Consider the following 27714-nt stretch of genomic DNA (forward strand, 5'->3'; position numbering starts at 1 on the left):
GTCTACTGTATCCATAACCTGGAGACGATTGCAGTTGTTTGAAAAAACATATTGTCAGACAGCTTCTTCTTCGTCTTCTTTTTCTTATTCTTCTTCTGTTTGACGGATCGCAACCAAATTCACGCGCTACCGCCACCAGGAGCGTGAACAATATTACATGACATTAAACAAACCAATCAAAATCTTCTATTAGTTTGTACCGCCCACTTGCGGCTTAATGTCCCACCCACTTGCAGCTGGCTCCGACCTCCGTTTATACCTATCTCACCGGGGTGGCACGGGGTGGCAACTGCCACCCTAAGAAAAAGCTTGCCACCCCATCTGCCACCCCAAAATTATCACAGAATAAAATATAAATGTAAGCAGTGTTTCAAGTACTGCTTTTCAGAAGCGGCGCTTCAATGTGATGACCTAAAAAAAAGTCAGCGTAACGCAAAATAAAGGCAAGAAAACACGTCTTTCAATAAACGGCATGATGGTTGCACGCGCACGCAGCGCGCCCACTGTAGTCAGCTTCATTAACAAATGACTCTTATGAACCGGTTCTTTGAGAGTCAAAAAAACAGCGCAGCCAAGTTCACTTACGATTTTTCCCCCAGAAGTCCTGTGAGAAATGTAATCCCATCCGAATATGTCTGAGATTCATTTTCGGAATTTTTTGGCGAGATTCACCGACCGCCCGCTCCACTTTCATCATGGATAAAGGTCTTTTTGTCATCCGACGAAACAATAACATGAAATCAATTAGAGGATCCCGATCACAGAACATAATAGCAGAGTTAGGTAAGAATCTAAACGTATTTGAACTTTCTCGATTGCAAACACATTAAGTGATTCAGTTGGCCCAGTTTCCCAAACCATTCGTTCAGTTCTCAAAATAAACATTTCTCAAAACGTTTAACAATGACAACATTTGGTAGCAAAACTGATGACACAAAAGTCAAAATATGAGAGAGAACTGAATGAATAATTTACATGGTTTTAAACACAGTATTAGATGAGGGAAGTTTCACTATTCTACAGTATGTATAGTAAACTGGAGCACGTTGTACAACCTGAATGTTGTGATTGTCAAATTTCTTTGTAGCCATTTGTTATGTGTAGCCTACTGTATTTTTGCAGAACTGAGAAATAATCGCCTTGGGATATAGTCTTGTGTCAGAAGACCAATATACTGCTATAGTACTGTATACATATGCAAAATAATTCCTGAATCCCAGTAAGAGGTATTTTTGTTACAGTGTTATATGAATTGATCTCACTAGTGTTCACTGGACAGTGCAGTAGTCTGTGTATTTGTTACATTTTGTGTGTCATCTGATGCCAAAGTTTGATTTTGTCAGACCAGAATAAGTTTTTGACTAGAACATTTTATTTTGACCTGGAAGTTTGAGGTTTGTACAAGTTGGTGTATTTTGAGATTGTGTTTATAGTTGTGAGAAAATGTTGAATTGTTTCATGAATTGTGCGTTAGCAATCAAGAAAAACAATAAGACTGAAAAGTTTGAAAGACAAATTTATGATGGCTTGTCATAAAGCCAACTTAAAGGTGCCATAGAATGCTTTTTCACAAGATGTAATATAAGTCTAAAGTGTCCCCTGAATGTGTCTCTGAAGTTTCAGCTTAAAATACCCCATAGATTTTTTTTTAATTCAGTTTTTTAACTGCCAATTTTGGGGCATAATTATAAATGCGCCGATTCAGTGTGCGTCCCCTTTAAATGCTCGTGCTCCCCGCCCCCGAGCTCGCAACTCTATAATATATTGCATAAACAAAGTTCACACAGCTAATATAAACCTCAAAATGGATCTTTACAAAGTGTTCGTCATGCAGCATATCAGATCTTGTAAGTATAGTCAAAATCTCTTTAAGACAAGTCATTTCACTTGGCGGCCATCTTTGAAATGCCTCTCGGGCATGCAAGTGCAACTCCTATCTCTTTGAATGGGGAAACATCAAATTCTCCAAAGCTGTTTGCCAAGCTTTCGATCAAATTTCATATTTGTAATCAACAATGAAATCTGACAACAACTGTCTCATAATTTTTTTTTCCAAACACTCGAATCATGACAAAAAACTGTATATTTTTAGGCTGAATCAAGTTAATGCACATGCGCAGACCTAAATGCGCGTCTCTTGTGCCTCATTTCGGAGGAGTGGGTCTGACTGTTTCTATAGAAACCGGTGCTTCTAACGGCTGCTGTAGTGACGCAATGACTTTACCAATCGGCGATTGGCTCTAATTTAGAGGGCGGGGCTTATTCCGCCATATTGCGCATTGCACTTTCTCCCATTCAAAACAATACGAGTGACACGTCTTGTGTTATTCTATAGTCTTTGGTATAGTATTTATTTGGATGTTTACATTTGATTCTGAATGAGTTCGATAGTAGCCTATGTGTGGCTAACGGGGCTAAAGCTAACATTACACACTGTTGGAGAGATTTATAAAGAATGAAGATGTGTTTATGAATTATACAGACTGCAAGTGTTTAAAAATGAAAATAACGACGGCTCTTGTCTCCGTGAATACAGTAAGAAACGATGGTAACTTTAACCACATTTAACAGTACATTAGCAACATGCTAACGAAACATTTAGAAAGACAGTTTACAAATATCACTAAAAATATCACGTTATCATGGATCATGTCAGTTATTATTGCTCCATCTGCCATTTTTCACTATTGTTCTTGGTTGCTTACCTGCATTAACGTCTGTTGATTCGGCTGTGCAGCTCCAGACGTTAATGCTGGCTTGTCTAATGCCTTGAACATGAGCTGGCATATGCAAAAGTTGGGGGCGTATTAATATTAATGATATTAATGATCCCGACTGTTACGTAACAGTCGGTGTTATGTTGAGATTCGCCTGTTTTTCAGTGGTCTTTTGCACAAATCAAATTTGCATAAGAAGGAGGAAACAATGGAGTTTGAGACTCACTGTATGTCATTTCCATGTACAGAACTCTAATTATTTACCTATGCCGAGGTAAATTCAATTTTCAATTCTAGGGCACCTTTAAAGTCTTGTTTAAAAAAACGTAAAAAACTGGTCAGTTAGGCCAGAATATAGATGTTCTAGGTGATTGCTAAAGTGTTGCTAGGAGATTCTGGATGGTTGCTAGGCTCTTGCTGTGCAGTTGCTGGGGTGTTGCTAGAGTGGCCTATGTAGTTAATAGGGTGTTCTGGGTGAACATACACAGACATTCCCACCTCTGTTAATAACAGAAACTCAAAAATTGTTTTGTTGCTCTTTGCATTAAACTTACATTAAAACATGTGATTCATACCATTGAAGTAGCCAGTGTAATATTAATAAAACTGCTCATCTCCTTTAGTGATACAAGCTCAGACTCATTTAGAATCTGTTGATGTTTTTCATATAGTGTCTTTACTTGGTGCAATGATGGATATTGAAATCTTGTTATTTATTTTTTAATTTTAAACAGTATATAGACTACTTTGTGGTAATGCAATGTTTGTGAACACAATTGTGTATGTCAGGCCATAAATCTCCAAAAAACTATGCATGGGCACTTGTTTCGGTGTTGCCACCCCTCATAGATCTCATGCCACCTCTTTGCCACCCTATAAATAATTTTCTAGATCCGCCCCTGAATGTACAGTCTTACAGACTAGGATGTACAATCTTGAGATGAAGTCTTTGTGTAGCCTATAATTAAACAATGATTTGGGGCAATTATAATGCATTATAATGGATGATTATGAAAAGTTTTCTTATTTAAAACGTGGCGCTTCTCATCCAGTGCACGAAGTTCTGCAAACCATGCCCCTCTATCACCCCGCGATCCATGCTTTGGGTCATTTTGGACATTCTGGTGTGTGTGGAGCTGTCCGTGGTGCTGCTCGAAATGTTAAAGTCACAAAAAATATTTTTTTTTTAGGTTAAAATAGTCAAAGGTCCACAAATATATTACTAATAAATATAATAATAGATTTTACAAATTTATTTTTTAATATACAAGATAATACATACACTACCAGTCAAAAGTTTGGAATGATTCAGTGTGTGCGTGTGCTTGTGCGTGTGCGCATGTGCGTTTTTGTGACAGAGGACACAAATTTGTATAATGACATGGGTATGATATAGGTATTACAATATATATAAACTGTTTAAAATAGGTGTTTTCTATTGGAATATATTTTAAAATGTAATTTATTCCTGTGATGCAAGGCAAAAACAAAAAAATTCCGTACATAAAAACATTACAATTCAAATTATCATATTTTTTAAAGAAATGAATACTCTTGTAATAAGGATGCTTTAAATTGATCAAAAGTGACAATAAAGACATTTATAGTGCTAAAGATTATAAACAATTTACATTTCAATTAAATGCTGTTTACTACACTTTGTTCATCAAAGAATCCTAAAAAAACTGTTTCAACAAAAATATTAGGCAGCAAAAACTATTTTTAACATTGATAATAATAAGAATCATTATTAATAACTGAGCAGCAAATCATCATATTAGAATGATTTCTGAAGGATCATGTGACACTGAAGACTGGAGTAATGATGCTGAAAATTCAGGAATAATATCATTTAATTATTTAAATATGAGATATCAAAAGTGTCTGGTCAGTATGTGGTCAATAGCTTCTGCTGGTAAAAGGCTCATTGCATCATTCTTCATGGACATCCTTTCAAAAGTACTAAAGTAGGCTACACTTTGGAAACACCTTAACCTGGTAATGTCGTTCCATGAATAAACACTTGAGGGCGCCAAACACATGCAAATGTGAGCCGTAAACCCAGAGAAATCCGTCCACATGCCAAGCTAATAAATAAACTTTGAAAGACAATAGATAGTGTTTTGTACTCTTCTTGAAAGGATGACCTAAAAAAAAAAAGTAGAATAAATGGTTCATACTTGTAAAACACTTTGGATAAAAGCACCTGATAAGTGAAGAAATATAAATAGGCAAAAATACACTTTATGTACGTATTTACAATAGGATGAGTTTATTCTTGTCCAGACTGTTGTTGATTTTTTTGAGATGTTTCGATCTATTAGTTTCAATCTAATCTTTTTTTTTCTTTTTTCATATGCCACTACAAATGATTTTGGTTAACACTTTACAATAAAGGTTTCATTTGTTAACATTCGTTAACTACATCATGTGAATTTAAAATTAACAGTACTTCTATCATTTATTGATGCTAAATAATGTAAATTTCAACATTTACCAATACATTTTTTTAAATGAAAAGATGTATCTGCTGTCAGCATGAATTGGAAGTTGATAGTCTTTTCTTCCCTATTGTGACATATCCTATGGAAGTCCGTTTCTGCCACAGTTGAGTAAAAAATATAATTCTGTGAGTCATAATAATGAGAAACGTTCTCGTAATAATGAGAAACTTTCTCGTAATAATGAGGTAACATCTCGTAATAATGAGAAACTTTCTTGTAATAATGAGGTAACATCTCGTAATAATGAGAAACTTTCTCGTAATAATGAGAAACTTCTACGCATACGCAAAGCAGCGGAGCAGTGACACACTAGCGACATCCGCTGGTCAAATGCGAGAACTCCGCGACCATGGCACGTTCTGCAAAAGTGTAATATCATTACACAATATAATATCATTAAATAACATTATTGATAAATTATCAGTATATGAGACGGGATATAGTCTTTTATTCATTTGAACATTCATTTGTATTTTTGTGTACGAACAAGCAGAAACACAGAATGGTGATCAATGGATTTAAAACAGATATAGAGGAATTATAAGACAGCACACACCTCATATCAAACTTTGTTTGAAAGAATGCTTCATCTGGAAAGCTGTCCACAAACATGCTAAACATATTTCAAGCAGTTTTGTAAACATTCTAATGAGTCATAAACATCTTAAAATATGTTTTTTGTATGTCTTCGCTGGGAGTTTGATTGACAAGCGATCTAACCAATCATAACGCCGAATTCGCCATTTTGTCCGACACAGCAGTCAGGAGTTAGAAGATTAACATCGGTGGACTTGAACTTGAATAATGGTGTGTACTGACATCTTTACTACCTTCTGATGTTCATTCATGTTTATTTGATGCTATAAATTAACTAGTAAGAAGAGAGGATCGGTTCACGAGCCGCTTGAGCTGAGGCGCTACAACAATCTGTCATGACACATTAAAGAGCCACAAAACAGTTTTTATTGTTCGAATTTCTAAAAATATTACAGTTTTAAAGCTGGGATATTGTTTAATATCATAAGTAACCTGCTCTGTCTTGTCTGTTGACATGTTGTCAGTGTCCTCTTTGCTCCGAGATGTATTTTTCACTCTGCAGCGTGACAGCACGACAGAGCAACAGTAACTAAGGGGGGCGGGTCTTTGCGAAAGGTCAATTAAAGGGATAGTTCACCCAAAAATGAAAATTCTGTCATCATTTATTCACCCTCAAGTTGTTCCAAACCTGTTTGAATTTCATTGTTCTGCTGAACACAAAGAAATATATTTGGAAGAATGTCAGTAACCAAACAGATCTCGCCCCCCATTGACTACCATAGTAATTATTTTTCATATTATGGTAGTCAATGGGAGGCGAGATCTGTTTGGTTACTGACATTCTTCCAAATATCTTCCAGAGCAATGAAATTCAAACAGGTTTGTAACTACTTGAGGGTGAGTAAATGACAGAATTTTCATTTTTGGGTGAACTATCTCTTTAAGTTTGGCATCGGGCCAAAAAAAATTCGCCACTAGATGGCGGGCCAGAACAGAGTCAAAGGATAATTTAAATTAATTGATGAAAAATGCAATTAGAATTGCCTGTGACAGACTGTTCCAGTGTCTTGTAGTGATCTGTTACTCTGTGTTAAATCCTGTAGTAGGACAGTCATTAACAAAAAGCCACATTTGTGTGGTGGTGTCCAGGTTTTACACTGGATAAATTAATAAAGCAGAGTAGTGACCTGACAAGTATCATCATTCACCAACTTGCAACACAGACCGCCTTGCTAAAACACACATATGTGGGAGATGCGGAATGGATGAAAATAACTCAAAAAATAAAAGAGGACTTGAATTGACAGGTCGCCCCGCCCTCGCGCCAGTAAACACATAATTAAAGAATCTGCAAGGGGGAGGGGAAGTGATTTTGATTAAAGATTGTGAGGACACATGTATTAAAAAATGGTGTGCCTGGATAAATCATTTATGTAAGAAATATTTGACGATGGGCTGTTGAATTATTAGAAAATAATGCACACCCAAGGTGGTAATGCGTCCACGATGCAAAGCATAACACCAAGGGTTTTACACCTTGGGTGTTGCATTATTTTCTAATAATTCAATGTTCCGGAGTCAATTATTCTGCTTATACTTCAATTAGCACACCTCAAGACAGTGTTCAGAACTTGTATTTCAAGACATTTGTCAGGTTTTTGTGCTTAAAACACTTGTGTGTGGGACTAATTTCTTATGCATCTCATCCCAAGCCTCCGTTGCTAATTCCGAAACGTCATTTTAGAGCTAGTAATGAAGGCTTGAGCCATTGATAGCAGACTAATACAGTTATTAATTCAGTTAAGGGACTAGTTCACTTTCAAATGAAAATTTCCTGATAATTTACTCACCCCCATGTCATCCAAGATGTTCATGTCTTTCTTTCTTCAGTCGAAAAGAAATTAAGGTTTTTGATGAAAACATTCCAGGATTTTTCTCCACATAGTGGACTATAATGGAGCCCAAACGGTTGAAGGTTTCATTGCAGCTTCAGAGCGTTCTACACGATCCCAGACGAGAAATAAGAGTCTTATCTAGATAAATTATCACTCATTTTCTTAAAATAAATAAATAAATAAATTATATAAGTTTTAACCATAAATGCTCATCTTGAACTATCTCTCTTCTTCTTCTCTATTTGAATTCCAGCAGTGTAGACACTGCTAAGTGTATTACTGCCCTCCACAGGTCAAAGTTTGAACTAATTGTTATATACTTGCACTAGAATATTGTATATGACAATTTAGTTCAAACTTTGACCTGTGGAGGGCAGTAATACACTTAGCAGTGTCTACACTGCTGGAATTCAAATAGAGAAGAAGAAGAAGAGATATAGTTCAAAATGAGCATTTATGGTTAAAACGTATAACATTTTAAAAAAATTTTAGAAAATGAGCGATGGTTTCTCTAGATAAGACCCTTATTCCTCATCTGGGATCGCTGTAAACTGTAATTTTGACCTTCAACCGTTTGGAGAAAAATCCTAGAATGTTTTCATCAAAAACCTTCATTTCTTTTCGACTGAAAAAAAAAGGACATGAACATCTTGGATGACATAGGGGTGAGTAAATTATCAGGAAATTTTAATTAGAAAGTGAACTAATCTTTTAAGAGAGAAAGAGAGAGAGAGTAAGCATATGAATTAGCCTACCTGATTCTGTGCGTCTCTCAACAGTGTTCGGCAGGGGTGTACTACTAATAGCGAAACTGTAAGTTTATCTACCCCAAGAACCGCACAGTTGTTACCCAGCTAGTGAGAAATGTCATGTAGCTTTTATGTAGCTAAACTATTTTACTGATAATATCATCAGAGTAGCGCTGACAACACGCTTTTGTGTTTGTGTGTGTTTGAGAGAGAGCGCGAGAGAATATGTGCTTTCAGGACATAATAAAACGTAAAATACATAAAATAATTTGTCATTTTCATCCTGTTGTTTACTATATTTATTTGCTTGGTCGGTGTCATTGTGGGTTTTGGTTCTTTTGCAGTTGTAGGCTGTAAGGACCTATTGAAATAATCATTTGGCGAAGTGATATGGACTTGTAACACGGTCAAGGCCTGCCTAGAACTACTTTAGCCGTGCATTTCCCTGAAAATAATAGCACACACCTTACAATGTTCATCAACCAATCAGATTCGACGATCCAACAGCCCTGTAGTATAATTTATAATAAATATTGCAATTTGTCGATTTTGATTTCTTGGTGACTTTAACATTAAAATGCACTGTTAACTAACATGAACAAACAATGAACAATTGTATTTTTATGAAATAAACAAAATTGCTATAGTTAATTCATTAACTAATGTTAACAAATGAGTCCTTTATTGTAAGATCTTACCTTATTTTGCTTGCCAGATACACATTTTGATCAAAAGTGCTGTTGACCATCAGTAAGATTACATCACTTTCACCATGTTCAACACAATTTGTCACTTGTTTTTGCTGTCCCCCAGTTTGGCATCAAAGTGAGTGTCATTTTGGAAACAGGTACACAGATCCTGATCTTTATCTCCTGAGTTTCACTAAACAGGAGGGATTCATCAGAGAGGTCAAAGTCATTAACCTGACTGCTGAAACACACACCAGGAGTGTGAGCCAACGTGGCATTCTCTACACCAGAGGATCACATACCAAAACACTCTTTCAACACTGCAAACACACACACACACATTGGGTTTTCATGTTTTATGAGGACTTTCCATAGACATAATGATATTTATAGTGTATAAACTGTATTTTCTACCCCCCTACACTAAACCTACCCATCACAGAAAACTTCATTTAAATTCATTTACTATTAGGCTTTTCCAGATCTCTTATGTTAATCCAGTAAAAGCCAGTTGAGGGAAGGTTTGTTTTGATGAGCTTTGAGGCTTTCCATGTCAGCGAGACGAAAGTGTGTCGCTCAGACTGTCAAAGCCATGTTTTTTTGCTGAAGCTTAGCCACCAGGGCTGACCTTTAACCTTTCACCCCTGCCCTCCAGCCTGCGCACCTCTGTCCACGCGTTAGGGAGATCGACTGTCAGGCCGAACCTTCCGGAACACCAGGCTAGATTGGCTAGAGGTGTTGCCAGTTTAGCCGGTGGAACTAGAGGAGGATCAAATGAAGGAAAAACTGAGGGATGGAATAAAATCAGATTAGCCTGGAGGACAAGAGAAATCCTTAACTATATTTTTTAGTGGTGTTTGTGCATATACAAAACTCAGCAGGTTAAGGTTTTGTGGCTGATTGCTAAAGTGTTCTGAGTGTTTTTTTATTACATTACTATGCAGATTTGGCTCGGATTGAGTTGCACATCAAAGTTACTACTTATGTTGTGGGTTTTTTATTCGTGAATTAGCCTAAGTGTGCATAATAGTAAAAAAAAAAAGTGGTGCAGAAGACTTCCGTTCCTATTAATGCTGATGTTTGAGGAAAAATTTCATATTTATTCAAGCCCATGCTGTTTTTCACACCCATGTTTTTCACTTCCTTTTTTAGAAATATATAAATTAAGAAGCATTTGAGTTTCATAACAGATGATTCCTAGAATAAAGACAAGCAGTTTCAGGGCATTACTTTTAAATGTTTTGTAATAGGTTGTGTAAGGATGTCTTAATACAAAATAAGCACAAATAAATATATTTAAAAAAACAGAGTAGAGAAGTGCATTGGTGTATAGTGCCTGCTTCTAAGGCATTATCATTGTTCATTCTTAAAGGGATAGTTCACCTTAAAATGACATTTAAGTCATAAATTACTCACCCTGGTATTTTTCTAATGCCATATTAGCCGGAGAATTTGTAAAAAAAATAAAAAAATAAAAAATATCCCATTCATCCCATGTTCATATATGGCAGTGAATTGCAACCAGCATCAAACTTTTTTTTAAAACATGCAAAAGTGTCACAGAATGATCCAATGCGACACGTGTCGTATATTCCAAGTGTTTTGGGGGTATATGAAATTAAACTAAAATCTAGGGCTGTCAAATGATTAATTGCGATAAATCGTATACAAAATAAAAGTTTGAGTTTGCATAATATATGTGGGTGTGGGTGTATGTATATATATATATATATATATATATATATATATATATATATATATAAAGCTTTATTTTGAGAAACAAATATGTTTCAGCCTGTCCTGTGTCGTGTGAAGGAGAAATGCAGTCAGGGCGAATGAGAACCCAGACAGGCCCAGGCCTCTGCCAGCGTTATGCCACATATGCATGAAAAAACGAGCTGTTATCTTCAAAAGCCGTCTCCTGGTGACTCACAACACGGCCAGGGACTTCGCTGCTCCGCAGACATGCTGCATTCCACTGCTCATTCCACAGAGTACAATAACTTCCTGGAATTCTTCGAAGCCTGGCCGACGGAGCCAGGGCACTTCCTGTTGTCCTTGCTGTAGCACTTCCTGCACGGCCAGCTCGATCAGGTTCTGTTGCTATGGTAAAGCGCAAACACCTCCAGTCGGTTCAGGTCTTGAAGCAAACATCCAGTGCATGACATGTCGGCGGTGCCCCAGGTGACATTAAACAGGATGATAGATCAAGTTGCCACTTTTAGTGGATGTTTTCTAGAAGAGGACATTCCAGAATAAAGAGATTAAAGACTTCATTTATACAAAGCATCATCTCTTATAAAACTGATTTACATTGTATTTTGATTTCAATAAGGGTGATGTACTCTAGATTTATACTACTGTTCAGAAGTTTGAGTTACATAATCAAATTACTTTTTCAAGTAACTAGTAAATAACACATTACTTTTTCAGTTTACAACAAAATATCTAAATTACTTTCTCAAATAAGTAACGCAGGTTACTTTGCCCTCACATTTATTGACTGACAGCTCTCCTGTCCCCATGTTGAGAGAAATAAAGTGCAGAGGTGTTGTGTGCGCTGTGTGAACATGATGATTATTGTTATTCTAGATTAAATGTGAACATGCATTTGCTCATCTCACTTGCATGAAAACATTCAGTATTCCTCAAAATAATAAAAGCATTGAAATGCAATCTCAGAATTTTATGCAAACCTGTAATAATTAACTATTTTAAATAACACAAATATACTTTATGTATTTAATCTCACTTTATTAACCAATGTCTTTGCTGCTGACCTTCAATGATCCAATTCAACCATACTAATAAGCAAAAATTACTTTATATTAGATTTAGAAATAAGAGTGTTGAACTTCCTTCTCCTGTATCCTATTCTTCTTTAATCCAGAATGGCATCACAGCTGAAAGGTTTGTTTGAGCTGCGCCCTCTACTGTACAGGCGTAAATATGCATTTCCTTCAGCCTGAGGCTGATTCATTTCACTTTTGATGTGAAATGGCCTTTAATTTGCCGAAAAAATAACTTTTTTGTTGTTATTAAAAACAAACAAGCAAGCCCAGCCCAGGTGAGAAAACACATTACTTTTCATAAAAAGTAACTAACGCAATTCGTTACTTTACAGTTTTTTTTAATTGCTTTGGTGCAATTTTCACAAGTAACTGGTAAATTTTCAAAACTCTTAGTACTAATATCACAACAGATCATCAAAAGTGCACTTTTTTCAAACATTTCAGCATATTTTCAATTGTGTTAGTACAATACACAAAATCAGAAAGTATCCTTTTCACAACACAAAATAAGTGTTTCATCTATATAAATGTTTCATTCACAGTAACTGCCTTTCATAATGCTATTACTATCAAACTTTTGATTTGCATCTCTTTTCGTTCAGTTTAAGACATTTGTCTATTATTAAATCCAACTGAACTTAATGGTTAATCAATGAATCATTTGGTACACCTATAGATTTCTATAGATATTGATTTTATAGGCATAGTTTTATAGAACATATTTGCAATTTACGTTATGGATAACCAAATGTAACAAATTCTTTTCACATTATAAGCAATTTATCTCAGATTTACCTAGATGATAACCACAATTTTCAAAGTGTGTGTGTGTGTGTGTGTGTGTGTGTGTGTGTGTGTGTGTGTGTGTGTGTGTGTATGCGTGTGCGTCTGTGGTGCTGGTAAAAACTGCGTTGTGAACCAAATGTCCCCATGAGGAAAACAGCTTATAAATCTTATGAAATAAAATGTTGTAAAAATCATTATGTCTTTGGAAAGTCCACATAAAACATGGCAAACCAACATCATTTTACATTATAGAATGCCATGTGATGCTGTAAAAAGAGGCATTACCATGGCAGAGACTGACACATTTCTGTAACTCACCCTTCATCAGTAAAGATCATAGATTCAGTCATGTGGTACAGCGGGAACATTTACTGTATTGCCAGCACACTCTGTTCTATACAAAACCTCATGACTGTGTCATACTTTATCAAACCTTTTGATAGCATACTGAATAGATATTATTACAAACATTATGGATTTTATGTCAATTATGTAATTTAGGTAATGTAAGTGTTTTTTCTAATGCATCTGTAGCCTGTGATAACTATGATAATGATAATTATTTCTGCATAAAGGGTGATTTGAAACATGTATCTTGCATTGTTTGCTGTTGGATGAACTGATTGTAAAAAGTACTAAACTGAAAGAAGATCATACTGTTGTGTTTCTGTGATTAAACCAAATGTTCCCATTACATATGACAATAATCTTGTGTTTGAAACAATGATTATGTGGACTGAAAACATGTGCAACTGACTGAAAGCATTCCATCAAGTTTTTAAAGAATGACTAGCTGCGTTACAAGTGTGATCAGTTTGGATTTTTGTACTAAGAGTTTTGTAAATGTGCTCCTTACTTGTGAAAATAGTACCAAAGCGAATAAAAAAAACTGTATTAGGGAGTAACACAATATTGTAATGCATTACTTTTAAAGGTCCCGTTCTTCGTGATCCCATGTTTCAAACTTTAGTTAGTGTGTAATGTTGTTGTTAGAGTATAAATAAAATCTGTAAAATTTTAAAGCTCAAAGTTCAATGCCAAGCGAGATATTTTATTTAACAGAAGTCGCCTACATCGAACGGCCAGTTTGGACTACATCCCTCTACTTCCTTCTTTAATGACGTCACTAAAACAGTTTTTTGACTAACCTCCGCCCACAGGAATACACAAGAGTTGCGTTTGTAGAGTGTGTTTGTCGCCATGTCGTCGAAACGCTGTTATTTTCATCCCGCAGTCCAATCACCGGGTCTGATTCCGGCTCAAATAGAGTGCCCCAGGGATGACGCGTTTTTGTAGGCAAAACCCGGAAGCGAGTTAGCATTTTAGGACTTCCGGTTCCAACGCCATAAAGTCTATGGGTTTTTTGAATGGGTTTTTGCTAAATCGCCTGAAATAAGGTCTGTGGTAAACAAAGCCTCTAAATACTTTCACGTTTTGATCTATGACATAAATCACACCAGTTATAACCCACTTGTGATTTTTTTTAACTTTTACTGCGTCTTCAAATCGGCGGTTGCTAACAAATTGCTAAAAGGGACTACTTCCTTTGGCGGGGGCTTTAGACGTCATCATTAAAAACGGGACATTTGGACAGCATTTCTCATGAAAAAGTGGATAAGTATTCATACACAGCGCAGATCATAATCAGCGAGCATGTTTTTAAATAGAGTTGTTTTCTAAATAAAGTTTGAGGACACTTGGTCGTGACGACGTTGATCCGCGACCATGGTGTGCTGTAGTCCGTTTATAGCCTACTGTTAGCCTTTTATATCTGACGACTTTATTTAGGCTTCAAAATCTATAAATGTTGTGTTAACTTGTAAAGATTATCTTGATAGACAAAACGTGTAAGTGTCATAACCCTTTGTTAAACACAGAGCTTATTTTCTGCGATTTTCCAAAAGTCTATGGGAAAAATGAATAGGCTTTCAGTCGAGGGAACCCGCGCGCCGCTAACTTCCGGGTTGGCCTACAAAAACGCGTCATCCCTGGGGCACTCTATTGATAGGGTAAAATTAAAGACATGTTTACAATAACACTGAGCGCGTGCATCTCCACGTTATGGTAAGAGGCGTGACCTTTCCGGGCAAGGTTCGCTAAACTGCTGTCGAATCACAACACAGGAACCGCTGGCACAATCAGAACTCGTTACGTATTTCTGAAGGAGGGACTTCATAGAACAAGGAAGTCATCAGCCCGTTTTTATGACAGTGGAAACAGCGGTATACAGATAAGTAAATTATGTGAAAAATACTGTTTTTTTACACGCGAAACATGAACACATGTTATATTGCACACTATAAACACAATCAAAGCTTCAAAAAAACACGAAAAACGGGACCTTTAAAAGTAACTTTCCCCAACACTGTTCACCAAGGCTTCATTTATTGGATTAAACATACAAAAAATGCAGAAATATTATTACAATTTTCTTCTTTAATATATTTTAAAGTGTAATGTTTTCCTGTGATGGCAAATCAGCATAATTTCTCCAGGCTTCAGTGTCACATGATCCTTCAGAAATCAACCGTGATACACTTACTTTTAGGATCCTTTGATGAATAGAACGTTTAAGATACAGGATCATTTCAAACCCATCCTGAGGCTAAGGTTTTAAACACACAAACAAACACACACAGTGATTGATAGTACCTGTGCAAATCAGATGTTAATAAATCACTGTGAAGTTTGCCTTGGACCTCACTCCTGTATGCCATTGAAATTCACAGGAATCATTAGGGTATTGTGTTCGTTTGATGTGTATTTATATGTGGTTTGTTAGTGCTTGCAAAAGCTACATGTATATGCATTTGTATATGTGGGTGGTTTCTTTAATGCACGTATGTATTTGAGTATGCACTGTGTGTGTGTGTGTGTGTGTGTGTGTGTGTGTGTGTGTGTTTGTGTAGATTGCACAGTATGAACAAGCATACTAACTGATTTTGTGTTGCAGCCAAAGTTCTTGCAGCATACGTCAAACTGTGCTAAAACATGTTCAGTGATTTGCATTTTAGAACCGAACTGCTCACCTCTCTGGTTCCTCAACCCTCCTAAAATACTTCATTAGATTATACAATCAGTTCAAGCCTCACAACACAAGATAATATTTCATGTAACTATGAATTGTTTCTACTGATCTTGCTTATCTTCTGGCACATTCCTGCAGATATTATGCAATGTTGTAGCTGAACTCATGCCAGGTTTTGGAGACCCTCCTTCCGCTGGACCAAAGCCATCACTCCAAACGATGTTGATGGCCCAGAAGATAACACTCTGTCTGCTGTGCCACATGGAGAAAAACATCTTGGCGGTTCTCATTTGAGGTGCTTTCTTTATTATATCACAGTTTCATTTTTTTTCTGGAAATGCAAATTATCATCAGTGTCCTGCAACACATTTTAATCAGACAAAAATATTAAGTATATATTAAAATATTAAGTGCAGGCTAAAAGGTCCTTAACTCAATCTGCTTGCAATCACATCATTTTCTACAGGGCACAGCTGATTGGCTCTTGCTGTGTCAGTAGCCAATGAGCTCACTGCTGAACCTTCAAGTACTTGGTTTGCATTTACAGTTTGCAGCGTGCTTTCAGAAACCCTCCACCTTCCCCAGCTCCACTTGTATTGATACGGGTAATTCATGTATGCTTTATTGTACAGCAGCGTGTCATGTATGTATTGGATATATATATTCACACTGAATGAATTTCTTTTATATATTTAAAAAATAGATATTTTAATTACAATATGTTTATGTACCTCTGTGAGTTTAAATGACCCTTTACACCACTTGTGCTGGTGCATTGAAGAGAAAAATATGATTAAATGAAAATTATTTCTGATGAAAATGTTAGTGCAAAATATTGTTGCTGAAGTGGCAGGGTGTTGTGGGCAAAGAGCCTGCTAAAAACTGGCTTTAACCATCCTGAGATTAATTATTGGTCTTAGCTGGTCTGATGAACATTAACAGTGCTGGTATGTAATACATCTGTAAACTGATGTCAGTGTGGATGCAGCACGGCAAGTTCTGAGAGCTGCGCTGAAGTTTAGTAAGCAAAGGTGAAATGTTTCAAGCCCTCATGAAAATAAGAGATGAAAAAGTCCCCTGACAGCCATGATGGAGTTTGGTTTCGGCAGATGATAATGCATTGGAAAACATCCTTTCCTTGCATTAGCTAACACAGTGTATGATGAGCCATGAGGGACATGTTTCTACAACCATGCAGTAAACAAGCTGGTAGAAATCTGACCTGCCATATAAAGATTCCACCTGTTTGTTTATCTATTCTCACTTGGTTTATGCCTTGACATCTCAAGAACCTAATTTCTGTTTTGCACAATCTTTCTTTCTTTCTTTCTTTCTTTCTTTCTTTCTTTCTTTCTTTCTTTCTTTCTTTATCGCTGTTTGGATATAAAATGGCAAATGCTTAAGAGTCTGTGACTGGATCATTATTGCTGTGATTACTATGTTTCTAGCATGTTATATATTTGGCAACAGCTTTTTAAACCCTAACTGATGGAGTGTGTAGCTTTTCATTTCTTAAACAACCATAGGAAGACACATCAAGGCCATATTCCATGATGACAATATCAAGATTCATCAGGCTCAAATTCTGAATGAATGGTTTGGAGGAAGCTGTATATTCTATGGGTCGCTGTAATTTTGCCATGTAAGATATGTTCCTGGGTCAAAGTATCTTGTTGTTCCTGGAACAACATGTCTGAAAATTTTGTCCTTACTCTATACCTACTCCTAAACCTAACCCTACTCATAATACATGCCTAAAATCAGAGGGAAATGATATAATAATAATAATAACAAGGGAGAATAATAGGGGTGTGACGAGATCTTGTACCACCCCAGACAGCAACATAGTGTGGCCCAGGTCTGGCCCACATTTGGTACATGTGGATTACACGCGGACCAGATGTGGGCCGGATCTGAGCCAACACTATGTTGCTGTCAGGGACTTAGATTAAAATGTGATGAGATTTCTCATTGAGATGAAAAGCTGTCCTGTGATATTGCCATGACAGAGTGTGAGGATGAAATGAGGATAGAATATGCCACCACTACATTTACATTACGCCTCTTGTCACTTTGCTTTTTATAGAAATAAAAACCATTTCATTCATTTGCATAACGGTTGCTTCAATTCCATCCAGCACAAGCTGCTGAGCTGCACATAGTGCAGCAGGAATCAGAGTTCACTGATCATGTGATGAGAGTAAGTGACAAGATGACTGACACGACCATGGCGAAGGATTCGTTGCACAACTTAGCCAAAGCGTCTGACAAATGTCTTATCTTGTAGAGTGCGCGCTCAGCACCGGCGCTCCCTATTCACAGAGTACAAGCGATCACAAAATCGAAAGTAAAAAGCACTCATTCAAATTAGGGATGGGCATTTTTCCAAAATATTGTATTCGAATATTTGGGCTCGTAAAAAACGAATATTCGAATATTCGTTTATTTAAATGAGGTTAAACGAGAAAGACATTATTGTTTTATTCATCAATATTTTGTAACCATTTCTGAACAAGCTTACGATTAGGCAATATACACAACAAGCTTATTATATCTTAAGGTTTTCTTTTAGTTCAAAGCATTAAACAATATGTGTAAACAGAAAATATTAAGAAAAGCATTTAAACTCAAGCAACGCGATAGGGAAAAACACTAATAAAGCAGACAGCACCAGTTATTGTACAAAACGTTCATAATACAACTGAGTCAGTATATGGTTATCGTGTTTATATTGTTTCACATGTTCATGTTGAGAAAAACAATAATATCCAAACGCTCGGGTGAGAAAATGAGCCGTGCTGACAGACGTTGCAGAGACACAAAGATAATAATACATAACTGTATGCTAAGCTAAGTTTCTAACAGTAGCACTTTGTTTTCTGTTCGTAAATATGTTCCCTCGACGAAACTTAAAGTAAGCATATGTCTCAAAATCATTTTGCTATCAGATAAGTTATCATCTCGGCTCACTCTGGGATAACTTACAATTGCGCTTACCTGTCGTGAATGCAGTGATGGACAGCTGTCTTTCCTCATTCGACGGGTGTTTAGATTTCATGTGCTTTCTCATTATGGTGTTGATGTTATGATAACTCGGTTTCATTAATTAATTTGATCAAAAGTAATTCCATTTTGTAAGATCATTTTCATCTAAGTAATTCCAAACTTTGCGAGGCAGACGACAACATTATGTGACGATCAACTAAAATGAACTTGTTAAACACGCTCCGCAGCGCCACCTGGTGCATTTAGTTATAACTGCGAGTTTTAGTGCTTAGGATTTAGCATGGATTCACTGTATTTACGGCCAGCAAAGCAACATAGTAAAATTCGAATAGTATTTTTATTTTTCGAATATTAATTACACAACGAATATTCGACTATTTGTGCACACCCCTAATTCAAATGCAATTTCAATACCCTGCACTTTAAATATTGAGAGATTACTTTGATTATGGTGCACTTATTGTTTGCACTTAATAAGACTAAGAGAAAAAACGTTTTTTCATTTTCCTTTATACTGTTTTTTATATCTATGATCAATTTGTGGAGGATAAAAGTTTTAGAAGCTCATAATTCATGTACAGTAAGGTCTAAAGAGACTCATGAAACATACAGGTCTAAGCCAGTCAGTTGAGTTAGTGGCAAAACCTTTTACAGTGCTTGTATATTGTTGTCTTTTACTGCATATGATAATTCATACTCAGAAAGTAGAACTGAAATGACATTCATTACAAGATGATTAGTTAAAACATTTCAATGCCACTGCAGACTAAAAGTGCATTTTGTTTGTTTAAAATTTCAAAACACTCAAACTTCTTTCTTTCTTCTTGAACTTTTGCATTTCACTTTTCTCCACCCAGTGTGAACCCTGTAAGCAGATTAGTGAATATGAGCTGCATTGCATGCTGGTATTTTTGATGAGCACATGTGCACCCTGACTGACCCATTTGCCCAGTCCGGTGTGAACTGATTGGCAGCTCTCGTACGGTAATCCCATGTGGGTGTTCGTGACTTTACACTTTGTATGAGTCGTCCCGCATTCAGACGGTGCACTGTGCAATAACTGTGAACACTGCAGCTCACCATCCTTGACGCATCCCCTGTTAATGGCGTGAGTCCAGGAATGAAGCGTGCAAAGAGATTGGCTTCCCTAATCCCCTATGCAACCAGACATGGGCTCAGCAAATATTTACACACCCCAGGGTCTGAGATGCAAAATGTAACCTTTGCCTCAGTTTCTGCCAAAAACGCAAAGTGACGTGCTCGTCTACGGTGTCACAGGAGGGTGTGAGGTCTGAAGATGTTTCTCTAGGAATCTGGGCTTGCTTTCAAAACCACATCGCCACCCACTTCCCCACTTCCAGTCGAAGCCGTTTGCGTCATTATGACATGAAATTGGAGGGCACATTATTCACATGGATGTGCTGTTGTAGATCATTCAGATTTGCTTGACGGGGTTTTGGTACTTGGGTCTGTTCGGTCTACCTGTTGATCTTCTGACTGGCGCGTGTTCAGCATACCGGGCTTGTTTTTATAGACGCCATTGCCTCTACATGCCTTTCACAGAATCAGTCTTCCAGAAACATTATGCACGATCTCTCTGACATTGTCTACGTTGAATATATACTAAACACATTTTAATAATTTAGTAGTAGGTCGATCCTAAAGAAGTTCTGTATAATTAGACAAATTCCGTTGCATGTGCATCACATACAGATGATGATGTTTGTTAAAGTTTAACAATTTTTTCTCTTGAAATCTTTCGTTTAATGATAGAATGACAGAACAAAATAATATATAAAAGAACAAATAATATTGCAAAGACATTTAATCTCTGAATCCATCCCTTTTAACCCTCTGGGGCTAATTTGGGGCACTGGAGAAGTTTTAACATGCCCTGACATTTGTGTTTTTTTCAGTTGCTTATAAACATATTAATGACAAAAGTCTCATTACATTACATTCAGCACAAACTAGGCTACAATAATATGTGAGCAACAAGTATGTACATGTTTGTATTTTTGAGAGAATTATGTATATGCATGGTTTTTGAAAAAAAAAAATACATACTAAACATTTTTTTCACAAGACTTTTGGGAACTAGAGTTTTTGCTTCAAAGTGATGTTAAAACATCACTTTGGCATCTTGACGACTTGTAATTTTTAGTTTTTTTAATTGCTTTGGTGCAATTTTCACAAGTAACTGGTAAATTTTCAAAACTCTTAGTACTAATATCACAACAGATCATCAAAAGTGCACTTTTTTCAAACATTTCAGCATATTTTCAATTGTTTTAGTACTATACACAAAATCAGAAAGTATCCTTTTCACAACACAAAATAAGTGTTTCATCTATATAAATGTTTCATTCACAGTAACTGCCTTTCATAATGCTATTACTATCAAACTTTTGATTTGCATCTCTTTTCGTTCAGTTTAAGACAATTGTCTATTATTAAATCCAACTGAACTTAATGGTTAATCAATGAATCATTTGGTACACCTATAGATTTCTATAGATATTGATTTTATAGGCATAGTTTTATAGAACATATTTGCAATTTACGTTATGGATAACCAAATGTAACAAATTCTTTTTACATTATAAGGAATTTACAGTTGTTTTTTTATTCGCTTTGTACTATTTTCACAAGTAAGGAGCACATTTTCAAAACTCTTAGTACAAAAATCCAAACTGATCACACTTGTAACGCAGCTAGTCATTCTTTAAAAACTTGATGGAATGCTTTCAGTCAGTTGCACATGTTTTCAGTCCACATAATCATTGTTTCAAAATTGGTTTAATCACTGAAACACAACAGTATGATCTTCTTTCAGTTTAGTACTTTTAACAATCAGTTCATCCAACAGCAAACAATGCAAGATACATGTTTCAAATCACCCTTTATGCAGAAATAATTATCATTATCATAGTTATCACAGGCTACAGATGCATTAGAAAAAACACTTACATTACCTAAATTACATAATTGACATAAAATCCATAATGTTTGTAATAATATCTATTCAGTATGCTATCAAAAAGGTTAGATAAAGTATGACACAGTCATGAGGTTTTGTATAGAACAGAGTGTGCTGGCAATACAGTAAATGTTCCCGCTGTACCACATGACTGAATCTATGATCTTTACTGATGAAGGGTGAGTTACAGAAATGTGTCAGTCTCTGCCATGGTAATGCCTCTTTTTACAGCATCACATGGCATTCTATAATGTAAAATGATGTTGGTTTGCCATGTTTTATGTGGACTTTCCAAAGACATAATGATTTTACTTTATAAATGCTATATTCTATCCCCTACCCCGGCTACCCATAAACCTACCTATCACAGAAAACTTTCTGCATTTTTACATTTTATAAAAATTTTATTTCATAAGATTTATAAGCTGTTTTCCTCATGGGGACATTTGGTTCACAACGCAGTGTTTACCAGGACCACAGACGCACACGCATACACACACACACACACACACACTTTGAAAATTGTGGTTATCATCTAGGTAAATCTGAGATAAACTGCTTACAGTTGTGCAGTGTGCAACTGACTGAAAGCATTCCATCAAGTTTTGAAAGAATGTGTGATCAGTTTGTTGTATTTTTGTACTAAGAGTTTTGAAAATGTACACCTTACTTGTGAAAATAGTACCAAAGCGAATAAAAAAACTTTAAGTCTTGATGTGCTTGTTTTAATTGGCCTAATATACTGTATAATGATAACGATGTCCTCCATTTTTTTAAACAATTAAAACAAAACTGGCAGAAAGCACAAGAATGTACGTTAGGTCGCAGTATATATGCAGATGACAGACATACAACAAGCTCTAGCTGTCATACATGAGCAGTGGTTTGTCTGGGATCAGTAAAGTAGACAGCTGATCAATGGGAACTTGTATCAGTCTGTTTGTAAATACACTTAACATGCATAGAACCTCACAATCACAGTCTGTTCTTTCTCTTATTACAGGAAAAACTATTTTTAACAACATAACATCCCAAAAATACACAGTAGATGAAGCCAGTAGAGCTGTCACAAGCATCAACGATGGAGTGAGTTATTTTCCTGGGCAAATATGGATTGCACAAACAGCTAAGAACAGAAAGGCAAACATGGGCGTCAAGCAGGGGCATTGTTATTCTGTCAGAGGAGAACATGGTGTTAGTCTGGTCAGACCCTTTGGTTTTCCCGCACTTAGGCATAAATTCTGCAAGGCCACTGATTTGAAGGGTGAGTTCCTGTTATTTCTCATGCTGTGCTCCAGCGGTTTTGGAAGCGGTTTCATAGCTGTGGTGCTGCAGGCGTGACATTTAACAGGTAGCACAGATTTCAGGCGTTGAAACAGACTTGTTTATAGATAGATAGGTAGTTAGTTAAATAAAATTTGTAGCGCTTATATGAAAGATTGTTTATATGATACAGACAGACAGATAGATATAGATAGACAGACAGACAGACAGACAGACAGACAGACTGATAGATAGATAGATAGATAGATAGATAGATAGATAGATAGATAGATAGATAGATAGATAGATAGATAGATAGATAGATAGTCTGACGGATGGATATAGACAGACAGACAGACAGACAGACAGACAGACAGATAGATAGATAGATAGATAGATAGATAGATAGATAGATAGATAGACTGACGGATGGACATATAGACAGACAGACAGACAGATAGATAGATAGATAGATAGATAGATAGACCGACGGATGGACATATAGACAGACAGACAGACAGACAGATAGATAGATAGATAGATAGATAGATAGATAGATAGATAGATAGATAGATAGATAGATAGATAGATAGATAGACCGACGGATGGACATATAGATAGATAGATAGATAGATAGATAGATAGATAGATAGATAGATAGATAGATAGATAGATAGACCGACCGGCGGATGGACATATAGACAGACAGACAGACAGACAGACAGACAGATAGATAGATAGATAGATAGATAGATAGACATAGACAGACAGACAGATAGATATAGATAGACAGACAGACAGACAGACAGACAGACTGATAGATAGATAGATAGATAGATAGATAGATAGATAGATAGATAGATAGATAGATAGATAGATAGTCTGACGGATGGATATAGACAGACAGACAGACAGACAGACAGACAGACAGATAGATAGATAGATAGATAGATAGATAGATAGATAGATAGACTGACGGATGGACATATAGACAGACAGACAGACAGATAGATAGATAGATAGATAGATAGATAGACCGACGGATGGACATATAGACAGACAGACAGACAGACAGATAGATAGATAGATAGATAGATAGATAGATAGATAGATAGATAGATAGATAGATAGATAGATAGATAGACCGACGGATGGACATATAGATAGATAGATAGATAGATAGATAGATAGATAGATAGATAGATAGATAGATAGATAGATAGACCGACCGGCGGATGGACATATAGACAGACAGACAGACAGACAGACAGACAGATAGATAGATAGATAGATAGATAGACCGACGGATGGACATATAGACAGACAGATAGATAGATAGATAGATAGATAGATAGATAGACCGACGGATGGACATATAGATAGATAGATAGATAGATAGATAGATAGATAGATAGATAGATAGATAGATAGATAGATAGATAGATAGATAGATAGATAGATAGACCGGCGGATGGACATATAGACAGACAGACAGACAGACAGACAGACAGATAGATAGATAGATAGATAGATAGATAGATAGATAGATAGATAGATAGACATAGACAGACAGACAGACAGACAGATAGATAGATAGATAGATAGATAGATAGATAGATAGATAGATAGATAGATCGACGGATGGACATATAGACAGACAGACAGACAGACAGGCAGACAGATAGATAGATAGACCGACGGATGGACATATAGACAGACAGACAGACAGACAGACAGATAGATAGATAGATAGATAGATAGATAGATAGATAGATAGACCGACGGATGGACATATAGACAGACAGACAGACAGACAGACAGATAGATAGATAGATAGACAGACAGACAGACAGATAGATAGATAGATAGATAGATAGATAGATAGATAGATAGATAGATAGATAGATAGATAGATAGATAGATAGATAGATAGATAGATAGATAGATAGATAGATAGATAGATAGATAGATAGATAGATAAAGATCATTTTATTGAGTGGTCCACCCTGTCTAAAATCCTGTTCCAGCACAACTGTCAGTTTAACCACTCCTTAATGTTGCTCTTTTTCCAAGCCCCACCACGCCCCTACAGGCACTTGTTCTCCATTGACCTTAATGCCTGGCTTCTCCACTGGCACGCGTCCAACGCCTAAAGACAGGACGATTACTTGTGTGTCTGTATTTGTAATGATTAATCTATATTTTTGATGAAGGCAAGGCCGTGCACTCTGAAAGGCAGGTCTGGGCAATATTTCTGTTTTGTTTATATCAGGCGCATTACAGAAGCTCCATTAGCTTTGCTCAAGTCGGTTTTCATTGTCAACATCTTTGCGTTTGTATGAGACAGAGTGTGGCCGTAGTTTAGCCATGATGAGAGAATTATGTAAGGCATGACCGGAAGGCATGAACCTTTGCTCTCTTTTCCCATTCTGATCATCATAACTGATAACTATTGTTTTGGCTTTTCAAATATTTGCTAGAATTTCCATAACATGTCATTTTGGCTCACTCGCATAGCAAGGGAAACGGTATTCCCTGGTGGCTGTGGCCTCTTTCAGCAGGATAATGTGTCCTGCCACAAAGCAAAAATGGTCCAGGAATGGTTTGAGGAGCACAACGAGTTTGAGGTGTTGACTTGGCCTCCAAATTCCCCAGATCTCAATCCAATGGATCTGTGGGATGTGCTGAACAAACAAGGGAGGCCCCACCTCACAACTTACAGGACTTAAAGGATCTGCTGCTAACATCTTGGTGCCAGATACCACAGCACACCTTCAGGGGTCTAGTGGAGTCCATGCCTCGACGGGTCAGGGCTGTTTTGGCTTCAAAAGGGGGACCAATACAATATTAGGAGCCTAGGGAGACCAACTCGATTGAGTCATTTGTAGTGTTCCCTGCTGAATTCTTTCACCATATTTGCGACTGTCTGATTTGGTGGAATTTTATGTACAGCATGATGGGTAATGTAGTTTTTTGCCACAAAACTTAAAAAAAGTTTTAAAAATGAGTTGATATAATGCAAAAAGATGGCTTCAACAAAAGTATCGTTGATTAACAACCTCAGAGCTCACATTAGGTCTGTATTTTAAGTTATTGTTAAAAAATCAATTTCCCTATGGTGAAAGTGAGCGAGTTTTACTTCCGGAACACGGCTGTTGCAGTCCATATAACTGATGTGGATTGTGTTGCATGATAACATAATCAAGTAGTGACTTCACACTGTTTTAAAAACCACTTAAATTCCATCACACAATTAGTGTAACGAGCCGGACTATTAATCAACATGCCAGGCCGTATTGACAACGGTCATGCTATCTGACATCTCGTGTTGTTTTTATAGGAATTATGAGTTTGCACATGGTTGAACAGACATAACAGTCTGAGTAAACTATGGAGTGTTTCTTAAATGAGTTTTCCATTACACTGGAAACTACCAGCACTCGCCCTGGCTTTTGTGTGGTTGCTCAGCTTGTCAAAAGAAACACATTTCATGTGACACATCCTTATGGTTAATGGCATTCCAGTGTCAGTTTAACGTGTGCTGGGATGCCTGAGGGCTGTTATCGGCTTGTTTGTATCACTTTCCATCAGTTCCCCACCTTTTATTTGAAGTCGGACCGTGTTTGTTTTATTACCTGCATCTTTGGCATTCCAGTCACCATTCTGTTGTTATCATTACAGTAACGGTGCGTTCTGGGCTTCATTCAGCACGGCTCTTATCTGCACCGCTGCAGAGGTCGGTTAGTGGTTCCTGTTATTGCGGTTTCATGTCACAGAGGCCGATCCGTGCACCCAGCTTGGCTGTGCAATGATCCACCAGCTTTTTCAGCATTGAACAATTCAGATTGTGTATAAAGAATTTAGATTGTTTGTTATTGCAATGCCAGCCCATGGTAGGCCCAGCGCACGTTGTTTTGACGTTCGAGAACAATCGCCATTTGCAGTAAAAGGAGACCCTGTCCTGTCCGCGCACTGCGCTGGTCTTCCCGAATTGCTGGAAAGCTTGAACAGGGTCCAGTGTGTTTTTCCTGTTGCTGGAGAGTTTATATTGTGTTGAGAGGCAAAACTGGCCAAGACAATAATGGCCCATATGCTGTTCATATTAATAGTTGAGGGTTTAATTAGAAACTAATCCGTACGCTTGAGAAGAATACAGTATGTGACAAAGCAAGATAATTGTTTTTAAATTGGTTGTTTCCGATGCCCGTTCTGTTCAAGGGATTTTGTTTATGATATCAACATTTCAGAACAATTCACATGACATTTTGTGGAAAGAATCAGGTGAATTTAACTAAACATGTCCCAGTTATATTTTATCCCCCCAAAAAACACAGTATAATCCTTCTCGTGTAATGAAAAATAAGACAATTTGGGACATTAAGATGATAATTATGCAGTTATTTATATGGTAATGAGAATTTGGAGGGAAAATGTGCTTATTTATCATGAAAATTTGAATAATTGCAATTTCACAATGCAAAAAACAAACAAACAAAAAAAACTTAACGGACCTTTAAATAGGCTGAATTTTCATTATGCAAATCTTGTTCAGGCATAAAACTCTAGAGGGCGCAGGCTGATACAGTATTTTTTTAACATGCAATATGTTAAACACATCATTAGCACATGGCACAAGCCTCTGCTGATCCTGCAGCCAATGAGATTGCTTGCTCAACATTTAAAAAGTCTGGTTCTTTGTTTGCTGTAGGCTGGTCCTGCAACACAGAATTCCTCTGAAACCCTCCACCTCCCCCAGCTCCACCTGCCT

At 36.7% G+C, this 27714-nt stretch overlaps 1 long non-coding RNA gene across 1 annotated transcript; it reads left to right on the forward strand.

Annotated features, from left to right (window-relative positions):
• Positions 1-27713, forward strand: LOC125276220. Its single transcript, XR_007186605.1, has 3 exons — positions 1-783; positions 15836-15992; positions 27655-27713. It is a non-coding gene; the product is annotated as an uncharacterized LOC125276220 (long non-coding RNA).
• The last annotated feature ends 1 nt before the right edge of the window (position 27714 follows it).

The sequence above is a fragment of the Megalobrama amblycephala genome, linkage group LG9 (genome assembly GCF_018812025.1).
Source record: "Megalobrama amblycephala isolate DHTTF-2021 linkage group LG9, ASM1881202v1, whole genome shotgun sequence".
Lineage (NCBI taxonomy): Eukaryota > Metazoa > Chordata > Actinopteri > Cypriniformes > Xenocyprididae > Megalobrama > Megalobrama amblycephala.